The following is a 19997-nucleotide window of genomic DNA, read 5'->3' on the forward strand; positions in this document are numbered from 1 at the left end:
GCCTGGTGAGAACACTGTTTGTTCTCATATCACTGTTAAATCCCATATTTCTATGAGATTTACTGGGAAAGTGACAGAGGAGCCATGGGTCCCTGCCCTTGCCACCTGCAGAGCCCAGGAGGGAGCTTCTGGCAGGAGTTTTAAGCCGGACAGGCTGAGTTTTTACTGGCATCAGAGTGTCCATTTGAGAGGTCCTTGTGGTCTGGAGACTGGTGAGTTGGAGCTCAGCAGAGACGGAGTACTTGCCTGGCCCCCTACCCTGAATTGCAGGCTCTTCGGGAGCAGGACCACATCTCATTTGTCTTTGCCACTCATATGTCACAAGTGGCACAATCATGGAATGTATGGGTGCTCAATAAACAATTACAGACTGATTAAATGAGGCACTTAACACCATGGTGATCATCCACACCGAGTTGAGTCATGGGCATGAGCGAGGTTATAGAAATTATTGGGTGCATCGCCATGGCCAGGCTTGTCAGCTCAGGGCATGTGGGATCCACACAAATGAGTGAAGAGTGCCCACTTTAGGGTGGCAAGCTGCTTCTGGCACATGGCTCAGCGTCAGGATAGACCAGGCTGGCCCGAGAGCGCAAACCTTACCTGATGGGGCAGCTGCTGTCCAGCCACAGCCAGTAGACCTGGTGACAGAGCCCCCAGTTGTTCAGATTTAAGCAAAACTCTAAACGGTAACGTGAAATATCCTGATTTTAAAATTCACATTTGTAGTACTTTGAGGAAACATTAAACATGTGTGGGTCACATTTGGGGCAGTCCTTCACATTGTGGCTTCTCGAAAACCAAACAGGAGGAGGACTGGACTGGTGGGAACCTTCATATGAGGGGCATTTGGGAGAAAGAGTCCCTTCACAGGCTTGACAAAGAGCAATTAAAGAGCTAGAGGGGAGCAGTAAACTTGAATCAAAAGGAGGAAAGACTTTCAGGAATCTGGGGAAGGATGATGGAGATCTGCTCTTATGTATGTGTGGCGTGGAGACATCACATAATCAGAGAACACAGTGAATCCGTTGTGAATACAGAGAGAATTCATTATTAGCATTAAGCGCTGGTTCTGGCCTGGCCTAAATACCCAGGCCTAGACCGTGATTTAGACATCAGTGGAATCAAACTTATTTTTAAAGTTATTTCCTTAAAGCTTTGGCAAAAAAGGACCCAAGTTCATATAAATTAATTTGACATTTGAAAACCATTATTCATGCATCTGTAATATAATACCTTAAAGGCATATTTAAAATATTTCAAGGAATTTACATGAAAGTGTCAAGAAAACCACTCTTTTTATATCTTCACCATGGAAAGATGGGCCTTCATCTGGTCTGTCTGGTGAGAATTATGACAGGAGATCCTAATCCAGGAGGTTTTATTTTATTGGAGGGAAGCCCAGTTAAAGTCCCAGTATTAATTTTCTGTCATGTTATCTACCAAAGAACACATTTCCGAAATCTCTCAAACATTTGGCACAATTATTTCTATTTGCTAAACTTGATCAATGTTTTTCAACTGACATATGCATTTCAGGTCAAAACTGAACAAGGTATATCCTTGAGTATAAAGCATATATCCTATCTCATATATTGGACTAATAAAAGAGATTTTCGTTTTTATTTGTTGAAGTAAAAAGTTTGTAATTAATTGTAAATTAATCATTGCTTCGTGCAAGTTAGAAATTGTCGGGTTGGACAAGCAAAACCCATTTGCCAAGTTCCTTCCATGTGCTTTCCTATGCCCAAGGCTGCATGGGTGTTCCTTACGTGTACTTTGGTATGCTCAAAGCTACCTAGGTTGATTCACTGTTATCATTGTGTTGCAGTAGATATTAGTGGGTACAATCTATACCACATGCTGGTCATTCTGTGCCTCCCAGTCTTTTCTCATGTGTCTGCCTTGGCCCAGGAACGTCCCACCTACTCCCAGTCCCTTTTGCTTCTAATCTTTCTGGTGAACTCCTCCTTACTCCTCAAGGATACTTGGAATTGTCAGTACTGCTAGAATTCTCCTTAACACCCCCTTATTGTTATTCCTATAACCCTTGGTATGAGCTCTGGATAAAGACAGCACTTACCAAATAACATTTTGGGTTTTTTTTTTTTTTTTTTTTTTTTTTTTTTTTTTTTTCAGTAAGACTGCAAGCTTCCTTAAGTGTGTGTCATTAATTTTTGCATCGCGGCATGTATCTGACGTAGGGGAGCTTTTCAACAAAAGATTGTTGACATAGATTGGATCTGTTCATTAGGACAGACAGATACCACTCCAGTGTGAGACTCAGGAAAATAAACTATTAACCCAATGTGTTATTAGCCATTTAGGTTAACAGTCTGATGAACTAAATGTCCTTATATTGTTACTATATCATTCAAACAAAGGAATAAAAACTAATCTTTAGGGGAATAAGGGCTAGGTACATACTTAAGCCTTCATAAACTAAAAATCCAACACTAACTTATAGTTTGAGATATATTTCACATTAATTTAAAAACTTAATTGATGGATAAGTAGTCAGGGACAATGCCAGCCTCGAGAAATTTCTTTCAGAGTGAGAGTTTTTTTAAATAATCCGTGATAAATTTCTATTATGTCAAAGCCTGATATTACATAGTTTACACCTTCCTTGAGTAAAACCATCATGCAGAAATCTACTGACTGTGGAAGTCTCACAGAAAACAACTTAGATCGTTATTTTTCTCCCAAGAAGAATGTTGGAAGGGTGATCGAGTATGTCACACAGATCCTGTTCACCCTCTGCTTTGTAGAGATCATGAGTATGGCCCTACTTCGTGCAGGCCTGTGTGTCCAGCACGGCCCTTGCTCCTGTTCCAGGGCAGAGCACTGGGTCTGTGGGAGAGAAGGACTCAGTGCATAGGGACTGTGATGGGAAACACTTAAGGCTTAAGTATGCCCAGTTCATGCTGCCAGGCCTGGCATATGGTAGGTTGGTATTTCACAAGTATCTTTGCTCCATTGCTTTATTAAAGTTGCACTGATATTGTAGTCAGTACAACTATCAAAAACTTTAAAATAGAAGCTATTTTCATCTATAAAAACACTGTGCGGTAGCTTTCAGCAGTTTAATATTATTGTTTCTCTTTAAACCTCTCTTGGAAGGTATGTGGTAGGCTTGGTGGGTTTTTCTTGTTGTTGTTTCATTACTGAAGTGTAGTTGACATACAATGTTATGTTAGTTTTCAACAACATGTTGATTTGACATTTCTGTATGTTAATGCTCACCATGATAAGTGTAGTCACAATCTGTCGCCTTACAGCATGATTACAGTCTCATTGACTATGTTCCTTATGCTGTACGTTTCATACCCGTGACTCAGTTGTTTTATACTGCAAGTTTGTACCTCTCCATCCCTGTTCCCCGTTTCACTCATTGCCTTCTCTCCCGGCAATCACCAGTTGGTTCGCTGTATTTAAGAGGCTCTTTTATTCTGTGTTTGCCAGAAGTACCTTCAGAGAAGGCATAGAGCTCTAACAGGGACCTTTTTAAAGAGTAAATGGAGAAATGAGAAAAAAAATCAAAGACAAAGGAAGACTTCTAGGAAGGAAAGTGAAAGGATTTATCCTTGCACCAGAAACTCCCCCCGAACAGGGACCAGAAATAAGGGGAGGGCCAGCATCCTCCAACCCTTCAGTGCTTGTTGTCGTCTTCTCTGGGGCCTGGAGCCTCCTTTGGGGGAGATCAGCCCGGGTGAGTTTGTATTTGTTGTTGCTCTTCCCATCCTCAGGTCTGGGACAAGCTTGGAAGTCATGTCCTATTTGTGTTTCAAGTTTCCTGCCAACATGTGTTGAGCTATGTCTCCAAGGTAACTGAGGTTATTCCTCGTTTTAATTTAATTTTTAAAAATTGAGAAAGTAACGTTTCTACCCCTAGCAAGAAAAATGGAGATCTCGCCTAGAGGGGTTGTCACTGAGGGGGCATTTGTGATAGGTTTTGGCATTTTGAAGAAGTAGGTCCCCTTCTCCTCGGCCTCCCTGGTTTTCTCTACGTGTTTAATTTCTGTTTTATGAACAGTCAATATCTGTTGTGGTTGCGAAGGTAAAGCCACAAGGCCAGACCCCCACCCTGTTGGGCAGCCATCCTGACTAGGCAGGATGGGCTGGGCAGGTCAGGCAGGTGGTGGCCTCCCCTTCCCATGGTCTGCGCTTGAGGAGCAGTATCCTTTCAGGAGCCACATCTAGTAACAGATAATCCAGAGGGCACATAGCTGCACAAAGGCAGGTCGGGAGATCCGTAAGACGGCCATTCGCTTATTCTGAGAGAAACTTCAAAATGTCCTTCAGTATGTTTCTCAGGCTGTGTTATGTATGCTTACAGACATGGGCGGGAATTAATAGGAACTTCATTTTTATAATGCATTTCAAATCCTATTGATGTACATATGGTTTGTATTTCATTTTTGGATTATTCTGTACAAAAAGATCATCTTTCAGAGCGTTTGATGAATGTTAGCTTTTAAATTACTTCAGAATATTCATTTATTGAATAAATGAATAAAATTAAATAAATGAATAAAATCACCAGTAGCAGCATGAGTTTCATAAACTTTTTGTTTTTACCATCAAGAAGGACTTTATTTTTGAGAAAGGATCACTCCTTTATTCACAGATTGTTACCGCCAAGTGTCTGTGCTCCTTTCAACTTGTTTCATTCTTTCCTCAACCATAACAATTGTATAGTTTTTGTATTTGAATTATTTTGCTCATAAATTATGTTATTCTTGGCTAAAGGCTTTTCTCTTTTAGTAAATGCTTTTGACTATCTGGCCTTTATAGCATCGATTTCATTTTTAAATGCCCACGGAGACATGTTTGACTGCTTATAAATTTTCTGGTATAGTTCTGTAAGAATTCCTCACTTCCAAGCACCATATGTACCCGTCTTGGTTTCCAACACTTTGTAACTGCCAGAATAATTTAAAACACGGGTTTTCTTTTGTTTGTTTTTTCCTTTGCAACTTAATGCAGAGCATTTTGTCAGCTGAGGCAGGGTAGGAAGTGGCACGGATGAAGCAGCATTCCACCTGTAGCACCTTCCAGAGCGGGGTGTCCTGAGACCGCTGCCTGGGAGTCTGAGTTGTTAAAATTCATCTGTTGCATGCTTAGGCCACGCATCCATTGTGGGTGGGCAAGGGGGTTTCTGCTCAGTGCCGTCCGTCCTGGGCTGATGGGCTACCGCGTCAGATGCTGCTGATACCTGTCTGGGAGGAGGGGGGTGCGCAGGTGTGTGGCTCCCGGGCCCCTAGGCTTCTGCCCCAGGGTGAGCCCTGAGGTTTTGCGTGCGTTTCATTGGCTGACGCGAGGTGACGTCACTTACTGAGCAGGCGGGAAGCGCAGTTCCACTAAGGCCCCGAATGTTCTGTGGGCAGCAGGACTGCACCACACATCTGTAAGTGCGGTTGTTTGTTTGTTTGCTAGAGATGTTTCCACATTGTGCAGAGTGAGAACAGCCACTGGTGTCAAAGCTGTTGGGAGGGGGAACAAATTAAACAGCAGAGAATTAATGAAGGGATTTGAAGCAAGTAGCCGGGCACCACGTAAACAGTTGGGTGGAGTTGCCAGATGGCCTAGTGGTAAGGATCAATTTTAGCCGAACTCGCCTGAGGATCTGGGGGAAGAAAAGGTGGACGTGGGCGGATGCCAGCAAGGTGGGGCTTCCTCATGGCTGTTGCCTGCTGGAACTCTCCGTGAGTCCTCTTCCTTCAAGGCTGAATTCAAATATTGGTGAATTTGCCGTGGTTTTTTTCCCATTCAAATGTGAACTCCTCAAGGACGAGGGGTCACTTTTGTGTCCTGTGTGCCTAGCACATACTCACAGGCGCCACCTGGTTATTCGGTGAGTGAATTAGAGCCAGCCTGCGGCCCTGTCCCCCCAGTGCCCGGGACTGCAGCCCCTTTGCTGACTCAACATTTCACAAGCTGGCGGGGGGGGGGGGGGGGGGGGATTCTGCTGGGTGCAGGGGGCAGCTGAAGCAAGATGGCATTTCTGAGCCCCCGACCTGTGCTCTGCTCATTTTGGTGGGGCCGGTGCAAGTAGGAGTGGCCGTGACTAGTGCTGGAGAGCTGAGAAACTCTGTGCTAATTTGTACTTGATAGGGGTTTTTTGTTCTGTATGTTTTTGTTTCGTTCTTTCCACCACTGAGTGTGTCAGGATGAGGGAAACCTAAATTAGTATGATCTAGTTATTTAAAGAATTTAACAATTCTTGGTCAAGTCTTAACACATTTTTGTTCTTATGAAATTGCTGAACATAATTAGACAAACACTTTAACCTTCAATCTTTGCAGCGTAGAGCAGTGGTTCTCCCAACTGGAGAGTGTGTCGGAGTTGCCTGGAGCCTGGAGCGTTTGCCAAAACCCAGATCGAGGGATCCCACTTCCAGAGCCTGGTCAGCAGGTCTGGGTGGGGACTGAGAATCCACATATCTTGCAAGTTCTCAGAAGGTGGGAGACTGCTGCCTGGGGGGACCACACTTGCACCAGCAGTGGTGTCGGGAAAGGCGCTGGAAATGAGATAAAAATGTATGTGTTTACAGCTCCATAATGCTACCAATAAATATTTGACTTTATGTAAGTTACTCGACCCCCCTAGTCCTCTGTTTCTTTCCTGTGGAAAATGAAGGTCATGACTGTTGGAGCTCACATAGCATCAGTTGAGATGGTGTACGAGAACCACGGAAAAAAAAGAGTAAGGCTCTGTAAATGCATTGTCTTATGATATCCTCTGTATTAGCCATGAATGGTTACTTTGTATTCACGTGTATTCAGGGCGCTGTGCAAGGGAGTGGAGGGCAGCATATGAAAAGGGAAAGAACAGCAAAAGTGTGGCGAAGGCCCAGCACCAAATATGTGAAGGGGACATTAAGAATTCAGGGAAGGAAAGGTAGCAGTGGGCTGCTCGGTGGCCTTTGCCCAAAATGTACTGTGTAAAGACCATCATTTCACAAAAAGCCCCTGGTTCTTCTGTGTTGTAGAACTGTCTAAGTGCAGAGGTGGGGTCCTGAAACCTAGAAGTCTGTCATGTGAGTGCGTTTTGACTAAAGTCTTCCCTTATGTGGACTCATTCTTAGCTTACTTACCTTAGGGTTTTGTAAAATAAAAGTATAAAATTACTCATTTTGCCAGCATTTAAAACTCATGATCTCAGCAAGATAGACTTGTAAATCCAAATATCAGAAAGATATAAAAGGTCATTTTCTTAGTCCTTACAGGCTACTATAGACCATATTATTGTCTATAAAGAACAGACATTTACTTATCCATCACAGTTCTGGAGGCTGGGAAGTCCAAGATCAAAGCACTGGCAGATTTGGTGTCTGGTGAGGGTCCCTTTCTGGTTGAGGGACAGTCATCTTTTTACTGTGACCTCACAGGGTGACAGGGGCAAGGGAGTTCTCAGATGGGCCTTCCCTCTTATGACCTAACCACCCTCCGAAGCCCCAACCTCCTAGAACTATCACGCTGGGGAGTAGTTTTCAATATATGCATTTTGGGGGGGTGGCTCCTTCTGATCGAACCAAATGAGTTGATGAGGAAAATCTCTGAGTGTCTTGATTTAAAAATATAGAGTATATAGAGTTGATAGTTGATCAGCACTGGCTGTTTTCTTCTAAGGCACATGACCTTGTTCGTTCGTAGAGTTTTAGATATTTTTATTACAGTTTAATCCTAAGGTTTTAAAGTTATACTTAGTAGTAGGTTTAGAAATTAATATTGAATGCTAAATATTAATATTTTTATTCTGCTTTAAGTGATTTAATAGCTCACTATTTAAGATAATAGAGATCCAAGTATATATGAAGATCTGATGTATGATAATGCTGACAAAAATCACTTAAAAGATGGTTTATTTAATAAGTATCATGGGTATACCTGCCCATTCTTCTGGAGGAAAATAGTTTTAGGCACCTTTTTTACCCTATGTACAAGAATTAATTTCAGATAAATTATCATGCCAAACATTGTAAATATACAAATTGTAGAAACAGGATTTGAGTTGAGATGTGACTTGCTCCAAAGCCACGTGGTACATTTTAAGTGTTGATAGATGTCATTGTGTTATGTTGCCTAAAGGAGTAACGTTTCTGTTGCTCACCATTTGATTGTTTCTGGGGGTTTTTTTGGTCATTATAAATAATGCTGTGATGAACATCCTCATATGTAAATTGGCAAGTGGATGCATGAGTATTTTCTTAGCACAAATTCTTAGAAGGAAATAACTGAGGTAAAGGCTATTTTGAAGGCTTTTCAAATGCATTTCGAAATTGCTTTTCAGAAAGGCTGTGTGTGTGGATTTAATGATTTTATTGTGCTGCATTCAGTATCTCACTATTTTTCTGTTAAAGATAGATCATTGTTATAGAGAAGTATTGCACTCAAGTTTCTGATGAACCTAGGACTTCATGTGAAATCTGGAGTTAATATTTTTTATCCATTTTATCATCTGTTATAACTTAACATGTTAATAAGCTCATAAAGAAAATACCACTTCTTTGATCCCAAATGTCTCCTTCTCTAGCATTATTCAGAGGGCTCTGTTAGGGTCCGGTCCCAAGAGACAGCAGCTGTAGGGTTCTCCTTTCCAGCATATCCACATACCAACAGTGCTGTGCTCAGCAGCCCCTCCACTCTTACAGTCTCGGAATTACATCTCTTGGCACAGAGAGCTTGCTGTTAACATGGTTTCTGTCGCTCTCCATTATCTGTTCAACGGAAGTACATTATATTTCCAAGCTGTATTAAAAACGTGTCCTGTCTTAAGACTTACTCCTTTGTTTTGTTATCTTTCATGTGTACAGTTCTTTTTGGTAGAATCTAGAATTTACTGGGTTAATTCTGAAGGCCATGAACTGTGCTTTCTATGAATTCTAGTCTTCCTGTGAGGATGCATTCGCTTTGTGGAAGCCACCACAGGGTTGGTACAGCATTCTTTATTTTTCTTGCACATACCTTTTGTGCCTTCATCTGCAACCAACAAGAGGCAGAGTTGAAATAATGACGTCTCACGAATTGTTTGATGTACATAGAGTACCTTGTGAGTTGCCATTTTACTTAAAATTTTTAAATAATATATCATGCTAAATATTATCCCTTGTGCCTAAGGAAAATGAAAGAAAGTTCTTTCTAGAGCAGAGGGTTTTATGTCCTACAGTATTCCGTGTGAAATAGGGTGGAGATGTGTCATCAATCACAGTGCACTCCAGACTGAATTTAGAGCGTCTACATCTTGAGATCAGAGTTACCTAAGTCCTGTGCAATGGGGGTTTTGGTTTCGTTTTTACTTTTTAGCACAGACTTAGACTACTGTGCCGTGAGGTGAAAAGTACAGGCATTGTGTAAGTTGGCCATGAACAATAACGTTGTCATTCTTTGTGTAGACAGTTTTATTAATGCACATAAAGGCACCGCTTTTTACTATTCCCCTCCTATTCACTGTAAACTAATTAATATGCAAACAGAGCCTGGAATCATGACTTCTTTTTCTTTGCATAGATAGCCTAGTTTAAATTTAGCCAGAATGGAAAAAATCCTATTTCCGTGCATGTGACACTAAAATAAAACAATGCAGCTCCATTTGCAGTCTCCCAAAATGTGCATCTAAAAATATATATTTAGATATGTTACATAAAAACATAGTATTTGTTAAATGTCAGCACAACTATCACAATTATGAAGATATTTGTGAAGTCAATGTGAATTTTTAGCTTTACCTACAAATATATATACATGCATACATGTATTTCTCAGTAGATTTACAGATATATGTATCTCAGTATATATGAACATATATTGAGATAACACAGTTACCAGTGATTTATTAGGAAATTTGCAAATTTTAGGTATCTTGTGATGTTTAAATGAGCCCATAATATTTCAGTGCCTGAAACTTTTTAACCTTTACATTTTACTTCTTCCCTTCAGATGAATTAGTATACTTAAAATCAACATGTACGGCAATGTAAAAATTACGTAGGTATTGCGCGTCTTACCAGGGATTGGTTTAGAGCAGTCCCTTTGGACCAGTTGGTTATAGCACACATCTCACATGCCTTCCACCCCCAAAACCTGTCCTTGTTATTGCTGGATACTTACTGTTATCCCTTCTTTGATTTTATTGGAATTGTGTTAATTAGAGTATCTTTGCCCATCTCTGATGCAATAGTTCTGTTTTCCTCCATCCTTATACTTGATAGAAGACTACTAAAGGTGAACTTTGAGAACATGTAGAACAAGTCAGGATTCTCTTGTACTGATTATATCCATTCAACAGGTGTGTCCAGGAACTTTCCGCATGCTTTGTGTGATATTATTACTATGACAAGTGATGGTTTAGGAAAGAACAGACGTCTTGCGAGAGCTCTTGTCATATTTCCTTCTGTTTTCATGTTTTGATATTTCTAGGAGGTGTTTTATTCTGGAAAAGATGAGCTTCTTATAATTTTATGTTTTGCAGTATTGCTCAGGTGCCTAGTTGAAATGAACATATTGGCTTATTTTGAACCTTCATTCATCTTCCATGATTGTTAAAAGAGGCAACAATCATCCATGATTGTTAAAAAAAATTGTACAAGTGTTGGATAAACTCAACCAGCTTTTAGTAAGTTTATTTTAGCAAGGTAGGGGAAAGAACTACCGATTTAATGGCCCCACCTACTTTTAAATCATGCAAACTAAATTTCCTTTTTTTGTTTTAACATCTCTTTGCTTTTTGATCTTTAGTATTTTATTTATTGGTAGCATTTGTTTGCCAGGAATAGATGTTTTTAAGAGTTACAACCCCTCCAAAAAAAAAAGCACATCTGTGTTCATAATGCAATATTTATTAATATAGATCATATTACTTTACTATATCAGTACCTGATGGGTACGTGAATTATTTAAAATGAGCATCTGTGCACTATTTTATGATATTTGAAATAAAATGAATTTTTAATATTCATATGTAATACAATCTGCCAAGAGTATCCTGGTAAAAGTTTTCAAATCCAAATGGTAAGTCAGCTGCAGTGTTTCTCCCTCACTTTATAGGTCAAGCAAGCCTAAAGTTGGACACAACCTTCAGTGAAATTTTTTTGCTTCAAAAATGGGATAATTATGTATATATTTATACATCATTATGCTAATAATTTTCGAGTCAGTTTAACTTCCAGCTTGCTTGCATGCCTCTTCTGTCCTTTTTTCTGGAATTAATGCTATCCAAAAATAAAGCCAGAAACATCAATTTAGCCGACCTCACTTTCTCCCTAAATTTAGAAGTTTTATATAACACAAACTTTCTTTAAAAGTTTTCTTAAAGAAAAATTTTCTCAATGGAATTATTTAAACCTGGAAATTGTGAATCTTTTTATCAATCTTTTAAAAAACCCTTAATCTTTGGGAGACTGTGTGGCTCAGTCTGTTAAGCATCCTACTTGCACTCAGGTTATGATTTCATGGTTCGTGAGTTCGAGCCCCACGTCGGGCTCTGTGCCGATGGCTAGGAACCTGGAGCCTGCTTCAGATTCTGTGTCTCCCTCTGTCTCTGCCCCTCCCCCACTTGCTTGCTTGCTTGGGCGCGCGCGCTCTCTCTCTGTCTCTCTCTCAAAAATAATAAAACATTACAAAAGAACACAAAATCTTAATCTTACCAAGAAAATTTAGTGTTGGTTTCATTCAGGTGTTAGTTTGAAACAACTCCTAAGGGTCAGATTGGATTTTCTGGTTAGCTGAAACCAAGGCCCTGGACCTCAGGACCTCTCTGTTGGGAGTATGCTCATGGAGCCTCTCCCCCTTCCAGAGGCTGCTGGAATTTTACCTGCCTTCTCTCCCCACACATCTAGGCTGACAGAGTCTGAAAAGAAGGCAGAATTTGCTGATAGGTTAGTTTGTGATAGTATTTTTCTCTTTGGAAGAAATTATATTTATTTTGGTGGATCACATTTTAGAGAGCTCCTTTCTGTTGAGTTGATTCTGGTCAGTGTTTGTGAGCCAGACTGACCACAGAGTAGGATCTTAGCCTTATTCGTGGCTGTGAATCCTATGAAGCTATTTGTCTTAGCTGTCACGCAGTTTGCTAATTAGGTCAGTCTAGGGGTTAAGGGAGGTGAAGGACTGAAATAATCATTGCATTCTCAGAACAAAGCCCACTCATTTTGTTCTGTCTCATAAACCCAGAAAAGGAAGATAAGTTTGGATCTTGCTGTTGCTTCCATCATATTCCTTGCTGTATCTGAAGATTGAGGAAGATATTTAAATAAGTACCTTAAGAGTGATAAGGTACATATGTAGGTTATACTTATTTTCATAATGTTTTTTATCCTCAAACTTAAACCTGTTAATTGTAGAACATTTGGAAAATACAGAGAAATATGAAAGAAGGACATTTAAAAGTACCAACGATGTCACCATTTAGAAGTATAATTATTTAATGGGTTTCCTTCTGGCCTTTTCTATTCATATGTTTAATTTGATTTAATTATTGCTTTATAGTGTCTAACAGTAGCTAGTAGTTTCTGAGTGCTTATTTGATAGAAGGTAGTGAGCTAAGAGCATTACATCTGGTATCTATTTAATGTTCTGAAATCTATGAGACAGTAATTTTCCAGTGATGAATCTAAGACTTAGGAGCTTTTGCACCATGTCAAAAAATGAGAAACTTCGGACATCTCGTCTGCATGAGAGGGTAACGGTCTGTTTCTCCTTCTTCCTCCCTTCTAAGTACAACTCTAAACCCTAGAAACAATGCAGGAGCAGAAAAGAACTCTGAAAGGTGGGAAGAAGCAGGTGACATGTTTTGGGACCTTTGCACTGGAGGAACCATACAATGGCAGGGCCTACCACACTCCCCTTGCCAGGAAGATCCAGCCAGACCGGGCCCATCTTGACCCCCGAACTAGTGATACAAGGCAGCTCCAGTGGGCGCCTTCCTTCCTTGGGTCACACAGGAGCAAGCTGTGCCGCGTGCCACAGCAGCAAGAGAGTTCAGTAGGAGCCCCTCCAGCGTTCACCAGCCAGGGCACGTGTGCACCATCCTTGCTGGGCCTCAGATGGCTCTTCTCCTGGACAGACATCTGGGCATCTGGCACTTCCTGCTGCAGCACACTGCCATAGCTAATGGCCGAGCCAAGTAGCCTCTTTGTCACCACGGACCTGAGACTCCTCTGCCGTGCTGAGACACACTAGGTGGCCAGGAGCCACAGGCAAACGGGATCCTGTCACCGTAAGCACTAGGCCAGGGAAGCCTCTTCCAGCCTTTGGCCCAATCACCAACCCCCTTTCCAGTGAGAGCCACGAGGCAGCCAGGCCTGGGGAAAGCCCTTCCAGCCTCTCAGGCAGCACCAGCAGGACCTGTGGGTGTCCCATTGGCCCCAGACGAAGAAAGCAGACCAAAGAACACTATAAAGACTCTGAAAATTAGGCGGTCTTTGGAACCACAGCCCACAAAACTAGGCCAGGACCTTTGTGCTGAACCTAGACAGGGTGATGGCCCCGACAGAAAATCAGCAAGGGTAGAGAAGAGCTTAACAACGCTGTTGCCAACAGGACTTAATTGGCATTTCTAGGACATGGTGGATTCACACGAAGAATCACTAACAGAAAGATAACAGGAAAGTCCCCAGGTAAAATGAGATCACACAGTTGTAAATGATACATGGGTCAAAGAGGTCTTAAAGGCAATAAAAATACGTAGAACCAGGTGGAAGTGAAAACAACATATCAAAATATGTGGGATACAGCTAACACGGTTCAGAGAGGGAGATTTATAGTATTAAATTTTTACATAAAATTGATGAAATGTCCGCAATCATCTCAGTTCCTACCTTAAGAAATTTGGAAAAGAAGAACAGAGAAACCCAAACAAACAATAACCCTGAAGCAAGCAGAAGGAAGGAAATAATAAAAAGCAGAAATAATGAAATTGAAAATAGGAAAAGAATCAAGACCATCAAGAAAGCAAAAAGCTGCTGCTCTGCCAAAAAGAAAAAAAAAATCATTCAAGTTGATAAATTTCCAGCAAGACTGAGAAAGACAAATCACTTAACACAGGAAGGAGATGGGGCAACACTACAGATCCTAAAGCCATTAAAAGAAAAATGAGGGGCAACATTATTCTCATGTATTTACCAGCTAAGAAGAAAGGGACAGTTTGTGTACAACTACAAACAACCCAAACGCAAACAAGAGTTTCCTCCCATCAAGGAAATTGATGGGGGAGATGGCTGTGGCTACAGAAGAGCATTGGCCAGGATTCTTGTGGTGACAGACACATGAACCTCCACGTGTGCAGAAGTTGTCTAGAACCACACACACACACTCATACTCGCAAGTACAAGTCAAACTGGTAAATCTCAGGAAGAGCAGTGGGTTATCTCCACATCAGTTCCTGTCCCATATCCTACTATAGTTTTGCGAAATGTTACTGTTTGCGGGGAAGTGAGTGAAGGGTCCCCAGAATCTCTCTGTTATTTCTTACAACTGCATGCGAATCTGCAAATATCTCTATAAAATTCTCAATTTTTTTAAGAAAGCTAACAACTTGTTGATTTAGGAGTCGAAACCGGTAAGTGCGGTTCCAGAACCTGTGTTCTCAGGGGGACAGCTGTGCTGCGATGTTACTCTGACGCATTGCGCGGCTAGTAGTTTTATGCAATCGTGTGCATCATACTATGTGTAAATTTGAAAGTGTGTGCGTGTATGTATACATGCGTGTGCATATCTATCTTTATCAGCAATGACCAGTATTAGATAATAGATATATTTTTCCGGTCTCTGTCACGTAGTTTGAAAGTTCCATTAAATACTGGTGCTTGTACTCACTGAAGACTCTTTAGGTTCCAAGTGGCATAAACGTGACCTGACTTAGTAGGGAGAACAGGTTGAAACTGCCAGTATGGCTGCCAAATGAGACCATTTCGACTTGGAGAAATGGTAGTTTCATAGGGCTCAAAGACACTGCTGGCACACAGGATTTCTTGGATCTTAGAGTAGGTCATAAGATCAAAGGAATTGTAGAGAGGGACAAGCAGACGGTGTTTGGTGCAGCACAAATTGTGTGGACGGGGAGCCCGAGATTGCTCCCGTATGAAGTCATGCGAGGGCTGACCCAGACGTGGCCGACAGGGTGGCCCCTGGGAGCCAGGAGCTGCCACTGCGGCCTGGGTCTTTAGTGATCAGGACAGGACATCGAAGTGATAGTTGAATCATGAACGTAAAAATGATTTTTGAGTTTGGGGAAATTTTTTTCCCCACACAGGTTTCCCACAAACCTGTCAAAATTAGAGACTACCGAGATGTTTCTAATGGTAGCATTTACACAAGGCATATGTATGAACATTTACTATACATTTTAATGGGCAAATATGTATTCCACTACAAATTCATATAGTCACTTTTTTCTGCCATACTAGAGGTGATGTTGCGAAGAGTATTTGAAGGCAGATGTGTGAATAATGGGTATGAGAAGCAGCGGCTGAATGTTTTAAACTTTCCTGTGACACGCAGGATGTGTGTTTTGAAAACCTAAGACTGAAAATAGAAAGAGAGCCTGTCCTCTGCAACTGAAGGTATTTTCCTTAAAGCTTTTAGTTTGTAACTCAGATGCCGAACCGAACTATGATGTGTAATTATTTTTATTATTATAAAAGTCAGATGGGCACTTGGAAATAAAATCCCAAACAGTACAAAATAATGATTCTTGCACGGATTTTATAATTTAGTAACTTTCTACTGTGCAGTCTGACCTCATAGCTCATAAGCATAGGAAGCCTCTGTTTGAACAGTGCAGTTTTGTCCTTTGTGAAATGGTAGTGAACGTTAACGTCCACCCTGTCCTTCAGTGTGGCTTACACCGAGACCCTTGTGAACTTTGCTGGGGTCCATTTCTGGAAAATGGTATTTTCTCTACCAGAAAATTACTGTGTTACTTTTGCTAGATAGCGGCAACAACAAGAAAAATGCACATGTCAAAGTCTTCTTTGGTACCAGGATACTTAGGAGCCCCGTTCCGTGGCCAGATGTAGTAATCAGCTTCCTCGGATGGAGCTAATCATTTGTCCTCTTCTCTGGTCTTGCTGTAACTTTCACTTGATCCATCTGAAGCCCTGTTGTGAAAACGGTGTCCACTCAAGTCACTTGAATATCTCTTTCCAGCTTCTAAACTGTTTTTGCAATAGTAAATATTTGAACTTCAAGGTAATCCTGCAAAGTGCAGACAAAGTTGACACTGTGCTTTTTCCTTTAAAAACCTGCCTAAAGAGGAACAAGCAGGTGAACTTACTATCACCAGCACAGACTATAGACTTCACCAGGACAGGGACTCCATTTTTGTTCACCATGCTGGCCCTACCCCCCAGTACAGTGCTTGACAGTTGATAAATGTTTCAAGATGATTGATGTTTGAATAAACCTCAGAACTCCTCAGAACTTGGAAGAACACAGAAAAACTTGTGTTGGCAGAAGAGAGAAGTTCACAGCCCCAGGAGACCAGAATGTAGCTCAAAGCAACCTGTCACAAGCACATTCCTTTGAAGTCTGGTGTTTTATCTTAAAAACTCATACAAACTTTGAATTCTGCTTCCTATTACAATTGTTTATTTTATCACAAACTTAATGTAAATGTTATTTATCCTGAAATAATACGCATCTGGAAAATGTGCTGTACATGTCCTGAATATGCCTAACATATCTTTAGGGTACTTGTTTTGCTTTTGAGAAATACGAGTGTGCAATCAATTACTTCCTATCTAAGGACTATGTATATGCTGGTGACATCCAAATTATGCCTTTCACCTTTTCCTTACCCCTGAATTCATCCTCTTAGTTAATGGCAACTTTGCCTTTCCAGTTGGTTGGGGGAAAAATAACACACACACACACACACACACACACACACACACACACACACACAAAAACTGTTGCATCATCCTTGACTTGTTGCTTTCTCTCAGTTTACATCCAGTTTATTAGGAAATACTGTTGTTTCTACTTTAAGGATATATCCTGAATTTGATCACTTGCAATCGCCCCTTCTACTGCTACCAGACTGGCACCATCATCTCTGTTGAGTTAATTAAACAAGGAGGCCATTAGCCTGAAGAGGCTTTAATGCCGTAGCAAACTAAAATCTCAGCCTGTAAACGCCTTAAGGTTACAAAGTCAAAACGCTAAACAGGACCGATCACAAACAGCCAACTAGTCTTAAAGCTATAGCCAGTCAATTCTCTTTCTTTGCTTCCGCACTTTTTCTTGGTCTTTCTCCCGGCTTCTGTGGCAGAGGGCTCCTGGACACTCACCATTCGCTGCTGCCCCACTCTAGTCCATTTTTGCGCAAGTAAACTCTTAAAATGTTTAACGTGCCTCAGTATAGCTTTTAACATCTTCCACCAGCTTTGTGCAGTAGTCTCGTAACTAATCTCTACGTGTTGTCCCTTGCCCCAGTCTCGTGTCCTCGTGGCAGCGGGAGCACGCATGTCAGGCCCTGGTGGGGCCCTGCACGGCTGCTGTGCGTGGTCCGTCTGATCAGAGTGAAGGCCCGAGTCCCGCCTAGCCCGTGCCGTGGCCTTGCCTCCTTGATCTCTGTTCCCGACACTCCGGCCTCCAGTGTGCCCTGACTCGCTGCTGCTTCAGGACTTTGCAGCTGCTGTTCCCTCTGCCAGCCCTGCTCTTTGCCCAGAGGTCCAGGTGGCTCCTCCTATCTCTCGTTTGGGTCTTTCCTCACAAGTCACACTGGCAGTGAGGTCATTCCACATTCATCCCATATAAAATTTCACACCTACTACCAGACATGTCCTTTTTCCCCCTTTATTATCTTTTTTCTTGACACCACACCTAATGTACTATCTGCTTTATGTGTTGAAAGCATTAATTATCTCCTCCCCCGACCCCCTTTCTCTCAAAAATCGTACCTCTAGACTTTAAGATTGACCAGAGTGGCCTAGGGTGGCACCGTACACATCCCAGTCAGGCCACAAAATCTTAGTTTAGTTCTGATCTGTGACCAGAGTTGTATTAGAATGGGGTCTTTTAACTGTCCCTCGCTCTTTCCTTGGGTTCAGAGCCCTAATGCTTACCCCCGAAGTCTAAAGCCTACTTCCTTAGGTTGTTAGGTCAACTGCGTGCCGACTTTCTCACTCCCCCTCCTGACTGTGGCTCCTGCTTGCTCCCCGCATCAGGGTCAGAGCTTCTCGGGGAGACCACCGTGTCCTTTCTGGTCCCCTACTTACTCCCACATATCCCAGCGCATTTCTGCTTAGTAGAAACTGTGAGCGTGTTGTAGAGTCTGGGCAGACCACACTCGTGAAGAGAGTCGCTAATCAGGGTCTGTTTTCCTTCAATGGTAGCTGCTGGCCAGGCGTACTGCCTGGTACGTAGTAAGTGTTGAATAAACTGTTTTTGAATCGAGGCTGGTCTCCTAAATTTGAATTTGATTACTTAGTTTTACTATATGGACTCCATGTTGTTCCCTTTACATTTTTGCCTGCTGAAGCTGCAGGAGACCCATCAGAGGCCAAACTCTGAAGAGCATATATTCCCTTGTCTAACAAGCAAGCTAAGTAAGTTTTTCTGAATATGTATTTAAGCAGAATTCACTATGGGGCTGGACTTGGATTTCGAGCATGTTTTTGCAAGAAACCCATAAGTTAAGAATATTTCACTTTGTTTTCATAGTTTTCTTTTTAAATTCACATTGCTTTCATATTCTTATTAAAATGCATTGAGGAAGATTAATTTAACAAAAATGCCAGTGGGAGAGAATACAGAGAAAATATGCAATCGTAATAAATAGTTGAGGTCTCTGTTTTTCAACATCCTGCGGCTATGTTTGCAAAGTTGATCTCGGACAGGATGCCGCGCCGTGGGGCCACGGTATGCTGTCTCAGAGCCCGGGTTCACCCGGGGAATAGAGTTGGGGTGTTTGGGAAACTCGCACAGTGCCCCAGTGAAAAATGATTCTGAGTGCAAGGCAGATCCTGTCTCCAAGGAATTCAGACCATATTGTACAGTTTCCAAAAATAGCTTGCCATCACCAGCTTTGACCCCTGTCTTTAGAACAGCATTTTTTATTTACTCAAGTAAGTCCTGTTCATTGTAGAAAATACTTTGGTATATTCCTGTGTAAGTTTAAAAAAATTTTTTTTAATGTTTGTTTATTTTTGAGAGAGAGGGAGGGAGACAGAGCACGAGCGGGGGAGGGGCAGAGAGTGAGGGAGACACAGAATCTGAAACAGGCTCCAGGCTCCGAGCCATCAGCACAGAGCCTGATGCGGGGCTTGAACCCACGAACCTCGAGACCATCACCTGAGCCGAAGTCTGGTGCTCAACCCTCCAAGCCACTCAGGCGCTCCTCCTGTGTAGGTTTTAAAGGGAAAAAGTGGTATGTAGGCTTGTAGTTTGAACTGAGATCATAAAGCAGCATAGACACTGACTTCGTAAAGTGGAGAAGGTGGAAAAGCTTGAGTGCTAAGAACTCACAACAAGAACAGGTGGCCTCTCGTGGAGACCGGAGCTGGCTTGGACTCTTCTGTGGGCAGTTCAGCGGCCCTAAGTACGTGTACACTCAGTTCTGCTTGCGCCTTCCCCGCTACTTTGGATTTTCACACACGTGTGAGGGCGTAATAAGTATTTTCAGCTGTACAAGCCCTTAACAGCTTTCTGTATGAACACCCACCCTGAAGTCTGTTTGGAGGAAACATTTAAATATGCGGGGTAATAAACACCCGGCAGGGAGGTGAGGAGGATCAGATCCCCTAGGAAAGTTGACTGATGTTGTCAAATGTCAAAAAAACAATCCAATTTAGTAACAGGTCTGATGTCCTTTATTCAAGGGAAAAGAGTCCGTGGATTGTTGACAAAGCGGATCGCTGTTCCTGAGGGGTTTGGGGGGCAGCAGGGAAGCGGAAACAGGGCCTGATGTGCTGGGAGGCCACGGATTTCCTGGAGAGGCCAGCAGGTCCTGTTTTCTGGAGTAAGGTGAGCTAGCTAAAGTAAAGCGGAGTTGGA

The 19997-nt window shown here is 42.0% G+C and overlaps 1 protein-coding gene and 1 long non-coding RNA gene across 4 annotated transcripts in view; one reads left to right on the top strand and one right to left on the bottom strand.

Moving 5' to 3' along the window:
• SDK1 (sidekick cell adhesion molecule 1) overlaps positions 1–19997 on the top strand; it is an 882012-nt gene that overhangs the window by 286319 nt on the left and 575696 nt on the right. The gene's annotated exons all lie outside the window — the stretch shown is intronic.
• LOC144614730 (uncharacterized) lies at positions 2945–7362 on the bottom strand. Of its 2 annotated transcripts, none has more exons than XR_013552762.1 (3): positions 7276–7362; positions 6294–6523; positions 2945–5486 (listed from the first exon to the last, which is right to left on the bottom strand). It is a non-coding gene; the product is annotated as an uncharacterized LOC144614730 (long non-coding RNA). The 2 variants fall into 2 exon arrangements; XR_013552763.1 differs by having other exon boundaries at positions 7100–7362.

The sequence above is a fragment of the Panthera onca genome, chromosome E3, assembly GCF_046562875.1.
Source record: "Panthera onca isolate mPanOnc1 chromosome E3, mPanOnc1 haplotype 2, whole genome shotgun sequence".
Lineage (NCBI taxonomy): Eukaryota > Metazoa > Chordata > Mammalia > Carnivora > Felidae > Panthera > Panthera onca.